Consider the following 17,769-nt stretch of genomic DNA (forward strand, 5'->3'; position numbering starts at 1 on the left):
GACTTTAATGATGCTTCCTCGGCAGTGTCCATGGGCAGAAAGCTATTTTTTATTTTTTTGAGATGGAGTCTCAGTCTGTCATCCAGGCTGGAGTGGAGTGGCGCCATCTCAACTCACTGCAACCTCCGCCTCCTGGGTTCAAGCGATTCTCCTGCCTCAGCCTCCCGCGTAGCTGGGACTACAGGCATGCGCCACCACGCCCAGCTAATTTTTGTATTTTTAGTAGAGATGGTGTTTCACCATATTGGCCAGGCTGGTCTCAAATTCCTGACCTCAGGTGATCCACCTGCCTCAGCCTCCCAAAGTGCTGGGATTACAGGCGTGAGCCACTGCGCCCAACCAGTAATGTACTTTAGATTGACAAATTGTTTGGAATCTCAGAATCAGTCATTAAATCTAGAGAGTTTTGTCACAGATCAAAGAGGGTACCAAAACAAATTAGTCACCCCTTTTCTTGCAGAAGAAGTTTATAATAAGCTTTAGATGTACCTTATGTCCAAAGGAAGCACTTGGTGTTTTACACAGTGTAGTATCAAAACACGGATAAGGAGACAGAATTTATTGGCTTAATGTTCTCTTTAGAGCTCTTGATATTCATGTAGCATAATTATTAAAAACATGGACTCCAATGCCAAACATCCTTCAGTTTAGCTTGGAGAGACTATTTAACCTTGCACTGTCTCAGTGTCCTCATCTTAATGGGGTTGTGGTGAAGACCTTTTATTTACTTATATAACTGTGAGGAATGTACACATTCATGTGCACATACATGTATTTATGTATGTATATACGAAACTGACCCCATAGTCCCATAGAAGTTTTTTGGGATAAATAGAGAAATTGACTCTTCTTGTGCTGGCTTAGTCAGCACATATACTAAAATTGGAACAACAACAGAAAAAGAAACTGACCTGGTCTTAAATTTGAAACTTACATTTGTTTTATTTTATTTTATTTATCTATTTAACTTTTTTGAGATGGAGTCTCATCTGTCGCCCAGGCTGGAGTACAGTGGTGTCACCTTGGCTGACTGCAACCTCTGGCTCCCAGGTTCAAGTGATTCTCCTGCCTCAGCCTCCCAAATAGCTGGGACTACAGGTGTGCATCACCACGTCCAGCTAATTTTTTTTTGTACTTTTTTTTAAGTAGAGACAGGGTTTCACTATGTTGGCCAGGCTGGTCTTGAACTCCTGACCTCAGGAGATCCACCTGCCTCAGCCTCCCAAGGTGTTGGGTTTATAGGTGTGAGCCACCATGCCTGGCCACATTTGTTTTATCTGAGTTCTTTCCTCAAAAAACTACCTTTAGGTCTCTCAAAAACATTATCAAAGAACTGAAACTAACCAGGTCACCACATCCAGACAATGAGATTCGGGGACCCCTCATTCATCATGATTGCTGCCTTGCTCCTCCCTAGTTCTTGTTCTCTTTTTTTTTCCTTTTTTTTTCTTTTTTTTTTTTTCAGATGGAGTCTGAAAAAAACTCTTGTTGCTCAGGCTAGGGTGCAATGGTGCGATCTCAGCTCACTGCAACCTCCACCTCCTGGGTTCAAGCAGTTCTCCTGCCTCAGCCTCCCAAGTAGCTGGGATTACAGGCACTACCACACCCAGCTAATTTTTGTATTTTTAGTAAAGACAGGGTTTCACTATGTTGGCCAGGCTAGTCTTGAACTCCTGACCTCAGGTGATGGGCCTGCCTTGGCTTCCCAAAGTGCTGAGATTACAGGCATGAGCCACCGTGCCCAGCCTCTCATTTTCTTATACATTGTTACATTTCTTTTCTGCTACATAAACCCCTAGTTACAGTCAGTCAGGGAGTTGGATTTGAGACTAAGCTCCCAATTCCTCTACTGCAGCACCCAATTAAAGCCTTCTTCCTTGGCAGTAATTGTGGTTTCAGTGATTGGCTTTCTGTGCAGAGAGCAGCAGGACGTAGACTGAACCCCTGGTGTTTCGGTAACACATACACTCTCATGCAGAGCACTTAGAATAGTCTAAGGACATGGTAAGCACTATACATGTTAATTATGACTTATCTTTACAAATCAACCTCAATATTGTCCTGGCACAGTAACTCACGCCTGTAATCCCAGCACTTTGGGAGGCTGAGGTGGGTGGATCACTTGCGGCCAGGAGTTTGAGACCAGCCTGGCCAACATGGTGAAAACCTGTCTCTAATAAAAATACAAAAATTAGCTGGGCCTGGTGGCGGGTGCCTATAATCCCAGCTACTTGGGAGGCTGAGACAGGAGAATCAACCTCTGCCTGGGAAGCAGAGGTTGCAATGAGCCGAGATCGCTCCACTGCACTCCATCCTGGGTGACAGAACGAGGCTTCATTTCAAAAACAAACAAACAAACAAATCAACCTTAATATCATTCCTTAAATACTTACAAGTTCTGGTTCATGGATCTTTTATCATGAAAGAGTATTACAATTTATTTTAAATGTTTATTTCATAATTACATAAATTTTTTGTTTCTTTTTGTAAATAGGTTTCTTGACCTATAAAAAGAGCTGTTTGCTCAAGAGAAGAAACTTCCGGCCAGACACAGTGGCTCATGCCTGTAATCTCAGCATTTTGGGAGGCCAAGGTAGGCAGATCACCTGAGGTCAGGAGTTTGAGACTAGCTTGGCCAATATGGCTAAACCCTGTCTCTACTAAAAATACAAAATTAGCTAGGCATGGTGGTGCGTGCCTGTAATCCCAGCTACTTGGGAGGCTGAGGCAGGAGAATCGCTTGAACCTGAGAGGTGGAGGTTGCAGTGAGCCAAGGTTGTGCCACTGCACTCCATCCTGGGCGACAGAGGGAGACTCTTGTCTAAAAAAAAAAAAGAGAAAAGAAAAGAAACTTCCAATTTTCCAATTTGTTTAGATCCAGGAATAGACCAATTTGAAAAATCTTAAATAATATTAACTACTCAGTCCATGGTATTCTTCATAAAATGGCTGTAAGAGGCAGCAATACTAAGAAAAACATGAATTTATGAACACAAGTACTGCTTTTTCCCCCTCAGTTTGATTGAAATTTAATATCCTCCCACAATGGAAAATGATTTACAATAAAGAGATAAACTGGAAAGAATAAGAAAATGGAAAAAGATGTCATTTCTTTTTACTACCCAACAGATTTACCACATGTTTTAAAATGATGTTTGGCCATCTACAGTAAATGAAACAAAATGCTTTTTAAAATAATGTAACACTTTAAACTATTTTTACTACCAAACTCTCCCTCTCTTGTGAAATATCCATCTTACTAAGCAAAGGTTTATTTAAGCTCCACTTACATCTATGTTGTTTTTAGCTCATTTCCTTTTTAAAAAAGCAATGGGCGAGTTTATTTCCCAGTTTATCTGTTATAATAAAATATAAAAGGCATTTCTGTTTTGGCCTCTAGTATAGCATTATCGAAAGCTACGAAACTCACAGCAAAATATAGGACAGTGTAAAATTAGAAACTGCTGGTGTTTCTTTAGCAGCAGTTGCTGTCCTTGCAGTTGTTTTCCCCTCTTGCCACCAGCACAAATCTGAAAGTCACCTCTGTGTACCAGACAACAAACCCCAAGTGTGTTTTTTAAATAACACACTTCATTATTCACATAGCGTAGATTTCACCCTTTTAAAGTACACAGTTCGCTGGGTTTTAGTATTTTCACAGAGTTGCATAATCATTACCATTGTCCATTTAGAACATTTTTTTCTCTCCAAAAAAAAAAAAAAACACACAAAAAACCCCCCAAAAACTCCATACCCTTTAGCATTCATTCCCCATTCCTTCATTCCCCCAGGACCTGGCAATCACTAATCTACATTCTGTCTCCGTGGACTTGCCTATTCCAGACATTTCATATAAGTGGAATCACAATTATGTGACCTTTGTGACTGGCTTCTTTTGCTGCTTCTTCTTCTCTCTCTCTCTTTTTTTTTTTTTTTCTTTTCTTTTAGCTACAGGGTCTCACTATGTTGCCCAGGCTAGTTTCAAACTCCTGGGCTCGAGGTGCCGTTCAAGGCCCGGCCCTCCAGTTCCGCCGCGGCCACCGCTGCCGAGGTGCGTGGGCCCGGCGGAGTGCCAGGCCTGCATTCTCTCCTCCTTCCTCCCCGCCTCTGGCTGCCAGTAGGACCTTTCTCTCGCAGCCGCTGGGACCCCGTGTCATCGCCAAGGCCGAGCACGATGCCCTGAAAAGAGGGAGGTGATGGAATTAAACCACCCCCAATCATTGGAAGATTTGGAACTTCACTGAAAATTGGTATTGGTGGATTGCTAAATGTTGGAAAATCTACTTTCTTCGATGTATTAACCAGTAGTCAGGCTTCAGCAGAAAACTTCCCATTTGGCACCATTGATCCTAATGAGAGCAGGGTACCTGCGCCAGATGAAAGGTTTGACTTTCTTTGCCAGTACCACAAACCAGCAAGCAAAATTCCTGCCTTTCTAAATATAGTGGATACTGCTGGCCTTGTGAAAGGAGCTCACAATGGGCAGGGCCTGGGGAATGCTTTTTTTCTTTTTAATCTCATATTAATGCCTGTGATGGCATCTTTCATCTAACACGTACTTTTGAAGATGGTGATATGACGCATGTTGAAGGAAGTGTAGATCTTATTGGAGATATAGAAATAATACATGAAGAGCTTCAGCTTAAAGAGGAGGAAATGATTGGGTCCATTACAGATAAACTAGAAAAGGTGGCTGTGAGAGGAGGAGATAAAAAACTAAAACCTCTTCGGGAGGCCCAGGTGGGCAGATCACCAGGTCAGGAGTTCAAGACCAGCCTGGCCAATATGGTGAAACCCCATTTGTACTAAAAATACAAAAATTAGCTGGGCATGGTGGTGCACGCCTGTAATCCCAGCTACTCGGGAGGCTGAGGCAGGAGAATTGCTTGAACCTGGGAGGCGGAGGTGGCAGTGAGCTGAGATTGTGCCACTGCACTCCAGCCTGGGCAAGACTCCGTCTCAAAAAAAAAAAAAAAAAAAAAAAAAGAAAGAAAGAAAAACAAATGGTTGATAAAAATAAAAATAAATTAAATAGTGGGTGGACAAGTATGACCTAGGTGCCTTTGTCGTTCCTTTTAGTGGGGCCTTGGCAAGAATTGAGTGCTGAGGAGAGACCGAAGTAACTGGAAGCAAACACGACTCAAAGTGCTTTGCCAAAGATCATTAAGGCTGGGTCTGCAGCACTCCAACTAGAATACGTTTTCACTGCAGGCCCAGATGAAGTGTGTGCAGGGACCATCAGGAAAGGGACTAAGGATCCTCAGGCTGCAGGAAAGATTCACACAAATTTTGAAAAGAGATTCATTACGGCTGAAGTAATGAAATACGAAGATTTTAAATGGGAAGGTTCTGAAATGCAGTCAAGGCTGCTGGAAAGTACAGACAACAAGGCAGAAATTATATTGTTGAAGATGGAGATATTATCTTCTTCAAATTTAACACACCTCAACAACCGAAGAAGAAAGATAATGCATGTTTTACAGTACTCCAGATGTCTACACTCAACAAAACATTTGGAAAAACAACAACAACAACAACAACAACAAACTCCTGGGCTCAAGCAATCCTCCTGCCTCGGCCTCCCAAAGTGCTGGGATTACAAGCATGAGCCGCCATGCCCAGCCAGCTTTTTTCACTTAGCTTAATGCTTTCAAGGTTTATTCATGTTGCAGAATGTATCAGTACTTCATTCCTTTTTATGGTCAAATAATATTCCATTGTATGGATATACCACAGTTTGTTTAATCATTCACCAGATGATGGACATTTAGGTTGTTCTTGTGTTGATTATTATGAACAATGCTGTTATTAACATTTATGTACAAGTTTTTATGTGGATATATGTTTTTATTTTTCATGAGTATATGTACAAAGAATGAAGTTGCTGGGTCATATGATAACCTTTTGAGGAACTGCTAGACTATTTTCCAAAGTGGCTGCACCATTTAGCATTCCCAGTTGCAGTGCATGAGAGTACCGATTTCTCCACGTTCTAACCTTTGTTATCTATCTTTTTGATTATAGCCATTCTAGCTGGAATGATGTGGTATCTCATTTTGATTTTGATTTGCATTTCTCTAATGGCTAATGACATTGAGCATCTTTTCATGTGCTCATTGTCCATTTGCATATCTTCTTTGGAAAAATGTCTTTTCAGATGCATTTTTTTAAAAAAACAATTATGGGTTTTATCTTAATATGGGGTCTTAAGTTTTTTAGAATATATTCTGAATATAAGTCTCATAACAGATATATGATTTGCAAATATTTTCTCTCATTCTGTGGGTACTTGAGCTTTCTTGATGGTATTTTTTGAAGCACTAAAATTTTCAGTTTTCATGAATTCCAGTTTATCTGTTTATCTTTGGTTGCTTGTGCTTTTAATGTTGTGTCTAAGAAACCATTCTGTAACCCAAGAAAATTTACTTTGGGGGGTCATGGTGGTTCACACCTGTAATCTCAGCACTTTTGGGAGGTTGAGACTTGAGACCAGGAGTTGAAGATTAGCTTGGGAAAAATAGTGAGACCCTGTCTCAAAAAAAAAAACACTAAAAAGTAGCCAGACATGGTGGCATATTTCTGTGGTCCCAGCTACTCAGGAGGCTGAAATGGGAGGATTGCTCGAGCCCAGGAGGTGGAGGCTATAGTGAACCATGTTCACACCTCTGTACTCCAGCCTGGGTGACAGAGTGGGGCCCTGTCTCCAAAAATACATAAATATATAAAAATTTTTAATTTACTTATATATTTTTTCTATAAGTTGTACAGTTTCAATTCTTACATTTTGAGCTAATTTTTTATGTATGGTGTGACATAGGAGTCCAAATTAATTTTTTTGCAATTCACTTGTCCCAGCACCATATATTGAAAGGCTCTTTCTCACTGAATTTTCTCGGCATCTTTGTCAAAAATCAGTTGACCATGAATGTAAGGGTTTATTTCTGGGCTCTAATTCTATTGCATTGATCTGTATGAATGTTGAATGTTCTTATACCAGTACCACACTGTCTTGATTGCCGTAGCTTTGTGCTTGATATGGTTAGGTTTGGTGTCCCCACCCAAATCTTATCTTGAAGTGTAATCCCCATAATCACTATAATCCCCATGTGTCAAGGGAGAGACCAGGTGGAGGTAATTGAATCGTGGAGGCAGTTCCCCATGCTGTTGACAGTGAGTTCTCATAAGATCTGATTGTTTTGTAAGGGGCTCTTTCCCCTTTCTCTTGGCGCTTCTTCTTGCTGCCTTGTGAAGAAGGTGCCTTGCTTCCCCTTCACCTTGATTGTAAGTTTCCTGAGGCCTCCCCAGCCATGCTGAACTGTGAGTCAACTAAACCTCTTTCCTTTATAAATTACCTAGTCTCAGAAAGTTATTTATAGCAGTATGAAACCGGACTAATACAGTGCTGTTTTGAAATCAGGAAGTGCCCGTCCTTCAACTTTGTTCTTTCTCAAGGTTGTTTTGGCTATTTTGTGTCCCTTGTATTTCTTTCACTATTTTTCTTCCTCTTGTAGTTTTAACTGACCATTTTATATGACTTCATTTTTTCTCTCCTTTTAATTTTTTCTATTTTTTTCTTAGCATATTCATTGTACTTCTTTTTTTTACTTTTTAACAACTTTTTTCAGTGGTTGCTCTAGGTTCCCTTTATTTTTTTTATTTTTTTTGTATTTTTTAGAGACATGGTCTCACTGTGATACCCAGGCTGGAGTGCAGAGGTGTGAACATGGTTCACTGCAGCCTCTACCTCCTGGGCTCAAGCAATCCTCCCACCTCAGCCTCCCAGATAGGTGGGATTACAGGCACAAGCCACCACACCACTCTAATTTTGTTGTAGTCGTTTTTGGTGGAGAGTCTCACCGTGTTGCCCAGTCTGGTCCCAAATTCCTGGCCTCAAGCAATTCTCCCGCCTCAGTTTCCCAAAGTGTTGGGATTACAGACATGAGCCACCATGCCTGGCCAACTCTTGTATTTTAATCTGAATTTTAGAATCAGCTTGACAACTTCTGCAAGAAAGAAAACTGGGGTTTTGATAGGATTGCCTTGAGGCTGGGCATGGTGGCTTATGCCTGTAATCCTAGCACTTTTGGAGGGCGAGGTGGGCGGATCACCTGAGGTCAGAAGTTCGAGACCAGCCTGGGCAACATGGTGAAACTCCGTCATTACTAAAAATGCAAAAATTAGCTGGATGATGTGGCACACACCTGTAATCCCAGCTACTGGGGCGGCTAAGGCACTAGAATCGCTTGAACCCAGGAGGCGGAGGTTGCAGTGGGCCTAGATGGCGCCACTGCACTCCAGCCTGGGAGACAGAGCGAGACTCCATCTCAAGAAAAAAAAAAAATCACACTGTACCCCATAAGTAAGTGCAATTATTATGTGTCAAAATAAAAAATTATATAAGAACTAATAAACAAGTACACCAATGTTGTAGGGTACAAGATCAATAAATGAAAACCAATCATATTTCTGGCCGGGCATGGTGGCTGGGCTCAGTGGCACAAGCCCAGGAGTTTGAGACCAGCCTGGCCAGCATGGTGAAACCCTGTCTCTACTAAAACTACAAAAAATTAGCCGGACGTGGTGGCTCATGTCTGTAATCTCAGCTACTCAGGAGGCTGAGGCATGAGAATCACTTGACCCTGGGAGGTGGAGGTTGCAGTGAGCCAAGGTCACGCCACTGCACTCCAGCCTGGGCAATGGAGTGAGACTCTGTCTCAAAAACAAAACAAAACAAAAAAGTCCATGTAGTACATGTATCAAAACATCACACCGAGGCTGGCTGCAGTGGCTCACGCCTGTAATCCTAGCACTTTGGGAGGCCGAGGCAGGTGGATCACTTGAGGTCAGGAGTTAAAGACCAGCCTGGTCAACACAGTGAAACCCCGTCTCTACTGGAAAAAAAAAAAAAAAAGGAAGAAGAAGAAGTTGGCAGCATGGGGAGGGGGAGGAACAAGTGGGGAGTGGGGCTGTTGTTAAAAAAAATGCTGGTCTACTTCAACCCAAGGGGAATCAGAAGATCAAAAGCAGTTTGGGAAAGCCAGAACCGTCAGGGATGGAGGGAGAAGGAAAGTCCAGGGGGTGGGGGGTTCTGTTTGGCAACTGGGGTGAAGGGATTGCTTTCTCCCTGCTGGGATTCTCCCCAACCCTTCCGGTCAGGCAGGAAGGGAGCAGCCTATTTCACTGCAGGCCCAGATGAAGTGCGTGCATGGACCATCCTTGAACTCCTGGGTGCAAGGGTTCCTTCTGCCTCAGCTTCCCAAGTAGTTAGGACTACAGGTGTGTGTGCCACCATGTCCAGGTAAGGTTTTTTATTTCTGGGGGGTGGGGGAGCTGTCTCGCTATGTTGCCCTGGCTGGTCCTAAATTCCTGGGCTCAAGGAATCCTTGCACTCAGCCTCCCCAGTGGCTGGATTACAGGCATAAGCCACTATGGCCAGCCCTCCTGTAATACTTTTAAATCATCTCTATGTTAAGCCTGGCTAATTTTTGTTTTTTTATGGCTTTTTGTTGTTGTTGTTGTTGTTGTTTTGTAGAGATGGAATTTTCCCATGTTGCCCAGGCTGGTCTGGAACTCCTGGGCTCAGGCAATCCTCCCTCCTCGGCCTCCCAAAGTGTTGGGAGTATAGGCATGAGCTACTGTACTTGGCCTAGCAGTGGTATTTTAAATAAATAAGCTTTTGGCCAGGCATGGCAGCTCACACCTGTAATCATAGCACTTTGGGAGGCTGAGGTGGTAGGGCTGCTTGGGCCTGGGAGGTTGAGGCTGCAGTAATCTGTGATCACACCACTGAACTCCAGCTGGGTGACAGAGCAAGACACTGTCTCAAAAACTGTGTATGTATATATGCTTTGGATTTTCATACTTTCTCTAGCACCGCAGACTGCTAAATAATCATAGTCAATTAATGGAAATGAACTCCTATTCTTGCTTATTGAGTTATGAATTAAAATGAGCAAATTATGAAAACATACTAATTATTGATATTTTGTGTAGATCAGCAATATTTGAACTTTCTCCCACCTGAGTGGAAGGCAAGCTAAACTTGGAAGCACGCTTGGATTTTTTTGTTTTTTATTTTTTTATTTTAATATTTTTATTGCTTATATTTCTTTTTTATGTTTTAATCTGTTAAAGTCAAAGATTTTTTAAATTCCTAGACTGATGGAGAGTAGTTATTTAAAAGCTTGACAAAATAATTTTAATACTGTCTAACCAGCAAAGTTTATGAAATCTTTTTTTTTTTTTTTTTGAGACAGGGTCTTGCTCTGTCACCCAGGTTGGGGAGCAGTGTTGCAACCATGGCTCACTGCAGCCTTGAGCACCAGGCCCAAGCAATCCTCCCACCTCAGCCTCCAGAGTAGCTGGGCCTACAGGCAGGCAGTGCCACGCCAGGCTTATTTTTTTTAGTAGTGACAGGGTCTCGCTATGTTGCCCAGGCTAGTCTTGAACTCTCAAGAGCTCACACAAGCCTCCTGCCTCGGCCTCCCAAAGTGCTGGGATTATAGGTCTGAGCCACTGTGCCCAGCCTGAAGTCTTTAATTGATACACCTAAAGTTACTTTTATGATACATCATTTTATTTATTTATTTATTTATTTATTTATTTATTTATTTATTTTGAGACAGAGTCTTGCTCTGTTGTTCAGGCTGGAGTGCAGCGGTGCCATCTTGGCTCACTGCAACCTTCGCCTCCTGGGTTCAACCGATTCTCCTGTCTCACCCTTCTGAATAGCTGGGATTACAGGTGTGGGCCACCAAGCCCGGCTAATTTTTCATTTTTAGTAGAGATGGGGTTTTACCATGTTGGCCAGGCTGGTCTTGAACTCCTGATCTCAAGTGATCTGCCTGCCTTGGCCTCCCAAAGAGCTGGGATTACAGTCATTAGCCACTGCATCCAACCTTATGATGCATAATTTTAGAGATTGCTTTTTTAGACAAATATTGAACTCATGTATTAAATAGTTTAATGAAAACTCAGACTCTATCTGAATATGATACCTCTTTTTTTTACTTTTATTCTTGTTATATATATTTATTATAAAAATATTCAAGTTAGTAGGGAATTTTTTAAAATGTAAAATTATGTTGTTCATCTTAAATCCCATTTTTCAGTAGTAACTATTGTGAACACTTTTTGGGAGGGGGGAGGGGACAGGGTCTCACTCTGTCACCCAAGCTGGAATGCAGTGGCACGGTCTTGGCTCACTGCAACCTCCACCTTCTGGGTTCAAGAGATTCTTGTACCTCAGCCTCCCAAGTAGCTGGGACTACAGGCATGTGCCACCATGTCCGGCTAATTTTTTGTTTGTTTGTATTTTTTTGTAGAGACAGGTTTTTGCCATGTTGGCTAGGCTGGTCTTGAACTCCTGGCCTCAAGCAGTCCACCCACCTCGGCCTTCCAAAGTGTTGGGATTACAGGCGTGAGCCACCATGCCTGGCCCTGTTAACAGTTTTGTGTGTTACCTTCCATATGTTTATCTATGCGTATACAAATCTGTCCTCTGTAACCCATTTTGAACATATTTTTTATTGTATAATTTATTTTTTAAAAAATTCTTTTCATAGAATACTTTTTCACACTAAAGATTCCCACAGTGGGAAAATAACAATTTATTACTTATAGTTTTATGTTTGTGGACAGATTGTTTTAGAACAAGTAAAACACACTTAAGAATTAAGTCTCAGTTTGGAATTTGTAATATTTTGATGCATCTACAAGGACGACCTAGTCCTTAAATGGAACTTCTGTATATTCAGAAGCTCTTTAAGCTTTTCTTCACAGGATTTAGAAATTCATAATGTGAGAAATCAGCATTTCCTAATTTTAAACTTTCCCTAGTATATGTAGTCATCAGTAGCTGGTATCTACCAAACAAAGAGGGAAGTTTTTGAAAATTAAACCCGGCTAATTTTCTGCAAAGTTTTTATTCATGAATTAACAGTATTTCCCTTTGTCCATTTTTCCCAGGGCAAATATAGAAGCAGTTTGGTCAGGTACTGGCAGTAATAAAGCTGGATTCTCTTTAAGAGATTGATGAGGTCGAGCGCGGTGGTTCACGCCTATAATCCCAGCACTCTGGGAGGCCGAGGCAGGCGGATCACTTGAGGCCAGGAGTTAAGAGACCGGCCTGGCCAACATGGTGGAACCTCGTCTCTACTAAAAATGCAAAAATTAGCCTGGTGTGGTGGCGTGTGCCTGTAATCCCAGCTACTCGTGAGGCTGAGGCAGGAGAATTGCTTGAAAGTGGGAGGCAGAGGTTACAGTGAGCTGAGATCGTGCCACTGCACTCCAGCCTGGGTGACAGAGCAAGACTCGGTCTCAAAAAAAAAAAAAAAAAAAAAAAAAAAAGTGGAGGGAAATCATACGTTTGCATCTGTAATGTCCATGTATCATGGACTCTGCCCTAGACTAGACTAGTGTCGTCCAGTGCAGTAGCCACTAGCCACAGGTAGCTATTGAAAACTTGAAGCTGGGCATGGTGGCTAATGCCTATTATCTCAGCACTTTGGGAGGCTAAGGCAGGAGGATAACTTAAACCCAGGAGTTCAAGATCAGGTTGGGCAACACAGCCAGACCCCATCTCTGCAAAAAATTTTAAAATTAGTCAAGTGTGGTGGCATGCACCTGTAGTTCCAGCTACTTGGAACGGTGAGGCGGCAGGATCATCTCAGCCTGGAAGATCGAGGCTGCAGTGAGCCATGATGGCACCACAGCACTCCAGCCTGGGTGACAGAGTGAGACCCTGTCTTAAAAAACAAACAGGGGCCGGGTGGTGTGGGGTCGGTGTCGGCAGCATCCCCGGCGCCCCGCTTCGGTCGCCGCGAGCCTCGGCCTCTGTCTCCTCCCCTTCCAGCCCTCACCTCCACGCGGGACCGCCCGCGCCAGTCAACTCCGCGCACGTTGCCCCTGCTTGGCAGCCGATAAAAGGGGGCTGAGGAAATACCGGACACGGTCACCCGTTGCCAGCTCTAGCCTTTAAATTCCCGGATCGGGGACCTCCACGCACCGCGGCTAGCGCCGACACCCAGCTAGCGTGCAAGGCGCCGCGGCTCAGCGCGCACCGGCGGGCTTCGAAATCGCAGTTCTCCGGCGACCCCGAACTCCGCCCCGGAGCCTCAGCCCCTGGAAAGTGATCCTGGCATCCGAGAGCCAAGATGCCGGCCCACTTGCTGCAGGACCATATCTCTAGCTCCTATACCACCACCACCACCATTACAGCGCCTCCTTCCAGGGTCCCGCAGAATGGAGGAGATAAGTTGGAGACGACGCCCCTCTACTTGGAAGAAGACATTCGCCCTGATATAAAAGATGATATATACAACCCCACCTACAAGGATAAGGAAGGTCCAAGCCCCAAGGTTGAATATGTGTGGAGAAACATCATCCTTATGTCTCTGCTACACTTGGGCGCCCTGAATGGGATCACTTTGATTCCTACCTGCAACTTATACACCTGGCTTTGGGGGGTATTCTACTATTTTATCAGTGCCCTGGGCATAACAGCAGGAGCTCATCGTCTGTGGAGCCACTGATCTGACAAAGCTCGGCTGCCCCTGTGGCTCTTTCTGATCATTGCCAACACAATGGCATTCCAGAATGATGTCTATGAATGGGCTCGCGACCACCGTGCCCACCACAAGTTTTCAGAAACACATGCTGATCCTCATAATTCCTGACGTGGCTTTTTCTTCTCTCACGTGGGTTGGCTGCTTGTACGCAAACACCCAACGGTCAAAGAGAAGGGCAGTGCGCTAGACTTGTCTGACCTAGAAGCCGAGAAACTGGTGATGTTCCAGAGGAGGTACTACAAACCCGGCTTGCTGTTGATGTGCTTCATCCTGCCCACGCTTGTGCCCTGGTGTTTCTGGGGTGAAACTTTTCAAAACAGCGTGTTCGTTGCCACTTTCTTGCGATATGCTGTGGTGCTTAATGCCACCTGGCTGGTGAACAGTGCTGCCCACCTCTTCGGATATCGTCCTTATGACAAGAACATTAGCCTCCGGGAGAATATCCTGGTTTCACTTGGAGCTGTGGGTGAAAGTCACTCCTTTCCCTATGACTGCTCTGCCAGTGAGTACCGCTGGCACATCAACTTCACCACATTCTTCATTGATTGCATGGCCGCCCTCGGTCTGGCCTACGACCAGAAGAAGGTCTCCAAGGCCGCCATCTTGGCCAGGATTAAAAGAACCGGAGAGGGAAACTACAAGAGTGGCGGAGTTTGGGGTCCCTCAGGTTCCTTCTTCAAAAGCCAGCCAGGCAGAGGTTTTAATGTCTGTTTATTAAGTACTGAATAATGCTACCAGGATGCTAAAGATGATGATGATAACCCATTCCAGTACAGTATTCTTTTAAAATTCGAAAGTATTGAAAGCCAACAACTCTGCCTTTATGATGCTAAGCTGACATTATTTCTTCTCTTATCCTCTCTCTCTTCTAGGCCCATTGTCCTCCTTTTCACGTTGTTGCTATCATCCTCCTTTCTCTTATTGCCTCCCAGGCAAGCAGCTGGTCAGTCTTTGTTCAGTGTCCAGCTTCCAAAGCCTAGACAACCTTTCTGTAGCCTAAAACGAATGGTCTCTGTTTCAGATAACTCTCTTTCCTTGAGCTGTTGTGAGCTTTGAAGTAGGTGGCTTGAGCTAGAGATAAAACAGAATCTTCTGGGTAGTCCCCTGTTAATTATCTCCAGCCCAGGCTTTGGCTAGATGGAATGGAAAAGCAACTTCATTTGACACAAAGCTTCTAAAGCAGGTAAATTGTCGGGGGAGAGAGTTAGCATGTATGAATGTAAGGATGAGGGAAGCGAAGCAAGAGGAACCTCTTGCCATGATCAGACATGCAGCTGCCTACCTAGTGAGGGCTTCAAGCCCCACCACATAGCATGCTTCCTTTCTCTCCTGGCTTGGGGTAAGAAGTGGCTGTGGTGTTTGGCAATGCTAATTCAATGCCGCAACATATAGTTTAGGCCGAGGATAAAGAAGAGACACTTTAAGTTTGTAGTAAAAGTGGTCTCTGCTGGGGAAGGGTTTTCTTTTCTTTTTTTCTTTAATAACAAGGAGATTTCTTAGTTCATGTATCAAGAAGTCTTGAAGTTGGGTGTTTCCATAATTGGTAAAAACAGCAGCTCACAGAATTTTGAGTATTCCATGAGCTGCTCATCACAGTTCTTTCCTCTTTCTGCTCTGCCATCTTCAGGATATTGGTTGTTCCCCTCATAGTAATAAGATGGCTGTGGCATTTCCAACCATCCAAAAAAAGGGAAGGATTTTAGGAGGTGGAGTCGGGTCAAACAAGAAATATATATATACATATATACATTGCTTAGAACATTAAACTATTAGAGTATTTCCCTCCCAAAGAGGGATGTTTGAAAAAACTCTGAAGGAGAGGAGGAATTAGTTGGGATGTCAATTTCCTCTCCACTGCTGTACATGAGATGGGGAGGTTGAGGGACAGGATCTATAGGCAGCTTCTAAGAGCAAACTTCACACAGGAAGGGATCTGAGAACACATTGCCAGGGGCTTGAGAAGGTTACTGAGTGAGTTATTGGGAGTCTTAATAAAATAAACTAGATATTAGGTCCATTCACTAATTAGTTCCAGTTTCTCCTTGAAATGAGTGAAAACTAGAAGGCTTCTCCCCACAGTGTTGTGCCCCTTCACTCATTTTTTATTGGCGGGGTGGGGGGCTCTGTTAACATCTAGCCTAAGTATAGAACTGCCTGGGGGGCAGGGTTAGGAATCTCTTCACTACCCTGATTCTTGATTCCTGGTTCTACCCTGTCTGTCCCTTTTCTTTTACCAGATCTTTCTCTTCCCTGAACGTTTTCTTCTTTCCCTGGACAGGCAGCCTCCTTTGGGTGTATTCAGAGGCAGTGATGACTTGCTGTCCAGGCAGCTCCCTCCTGCAGACAGAATGCTCAGGGTCACTGAACCACTGCTTCTCTTCCGAAAGTAGAGCTAGCTGCCACTTTCGCATGGCCTCCGGAGTGTCTCCACCTACACCTCTGTGCTCCCCCGCCACACTGATGGCTCAAGACAAGGCTGGCAAACCCTCCCAGAAACGTCTCTGGCCCAGAAAGCCTCTCTCTCCCTCCCTCTCTCATGAGGCACAGCCAAGCCAAGTGCTCATGAGCCAGTGGGCCTGCCACAGAGCAAACGAGGGTTTATTTTCAGTCCCCTCCCTCTGGGTCAGAACCAGAGAGCATGCTGAATGCCCCCTGCTTGCTCGGTAAGGGTGCCCCACCTGAATCAGTGCTCTCAGCTGGCAGTGCAATGCTTGTAGAAGTAGGAGGAAACAGTTCTCACTGGGAAGAAGCAAGGGCAAGAACCCAAGTGCCTCACCTCAAAAGGAGGCCCTGTTCCCTGGAGTCAGGGTGAACTGCAAACCTTTGGCTGAGACGTGGGATTTGAGATACCACAAACCCTGCTGAACAGAGTGTCTGTTCAGCAAACTAACCAGCATTCCCTATAGCCTAGGGAATAGTATAGAAGTCTGGCAAAAACAAAAACAGAACATCAGTGTTTTGAGAACCTTGGACTACTCCTGTCCCTGTAGCTCAGTCATCAAAGCAGAAGCCTGGCTTTGCTCTATTAAGATTGGAAATGTACACTACCAAACACTCAGTCCACTGTTGAGCCCCAGTGCTGGAAGGAAGGAAGGCCTTTCTTCCTGTGTTAATTGCATAGAGGCTACAGGGGTTAGCCTGGACTAAAGGCATCCTCGTGTTTTGAGCTATTCACCTCAGTAGAAAAGAATCTAAGGGAAGATCACTGTAGTTTAGCTCTGTTGACCTGTGCACCTACCCCTTGGAAATGTCTGCTGTTATTTCTAATTCCACAGGTCATCAGATGCCTTCTTGATAATATATGAACGATAAAAACAACTTTCACTTCTTCCTATTGTAATCGTGTGCCATGGATCTGATCTGTACCATGACCCTACATAAGGCTGGATGGCACCCTCAGGCTGAGGGCCCCAATGTATGTGTGGCTGTGGGTGTGGGTGTGGGTGTGTCTGCTGAGTAAGGAACACTATTCTCAAGATTCTAAAGCTCAATTCAAGTGACACATTAATGATAAACTCAGATCTGATCAAGAGTCTGGATTTCTAACAGTCCTTGCTTCGGGGGTGTGCTGGCAACTTAACTCGGGTGCCTTACATCTTTTCTAATCATAGTGTTGCATATGAGCCTGCCCTCACTCCCTCTGTGGAATCCCTTTGCACCTGAGAGCCTACTGAAGTGGCTGGTAGAAAAAGGGGCCTGAGTGGAGGATTATCAGTATCGCGATTTGCAGGATTCCCTTCTGGGCTTCATTCTGGAAACTTTTGTTAGGGCTGCTTTTCTTAAGTGCCCACATTTGATGGAGGATGGAAGTAATTTGAATGTATTTGATTTATATATATATATATATTTTAAGGTTAAAAGATGGTTGTAGCATTTAAAATGGAAAATTTTCTCCTCAGTTTGCTAGTATCTTGGGTGTATTCTCTCTAAGTGTAGCTCAAATAGGTCATCATGAAAGGTTAAAAAAGTGAGGTGGCCATGTTACGCTGGTGGTTAAGGCCAGGGCCTCTCCTACCACTGTGCCACTGACTTGCTATGTGACCCTGGGCAAGTCACTTAACTATAAGGTGCCTCAGTTTTCCTTCTGTTAAAATGGGGATAATAATACTGACCTACCTCAAAGGGCAGTTTTGAGGCGTGACTAATGCTTTTTAGAAAGCATTTTGGGATCCTTCAGCACAGGAATTCTCAAGACCTGAGT

General features: G+C 43.9%; 3 pseudogenes; all 3 read left to right on the top strand.

The window, feature by feature from the left end:
• The first annotated feature begins 414 nt into the window (after window positions 1-414).
• On the top strand, window positions 415-5,130 carry LOC134729514 (obg-like ATPase 1; annotated as a pseudogene).
• On the top strand, window positions 4,975-5,608 carry LOC129394390 (obg-like ATPase 1; annotated as a pseudogene).
• A 6,098-nt stretch (window positions 5,609-11,706) lies between these two features.
• On the top strand, window positions 11,707-16,908 carry LOC103784964 (stearoyl-CoA desaturase-like; annotated as a pseudogene).
• Window positions 16,909-17,769: the final 861 nt, after the last annotated feature.

The sequence above is a fragment of the Pan paniscus genome, chromosome 19 (genome assembly GCF_029289425.2).
Source record: "Pan paniscus chromosome 19, NHGRI_mPanPan1-v2.0_pri, whole genome shotgun sequence".
NCBI classification, from domain to species: domain Eukaryota; kingdom Metazoa; phylum Chordata; class Mammalia; order Primates; family Hominidae; genus Pan; species Pan paniscus.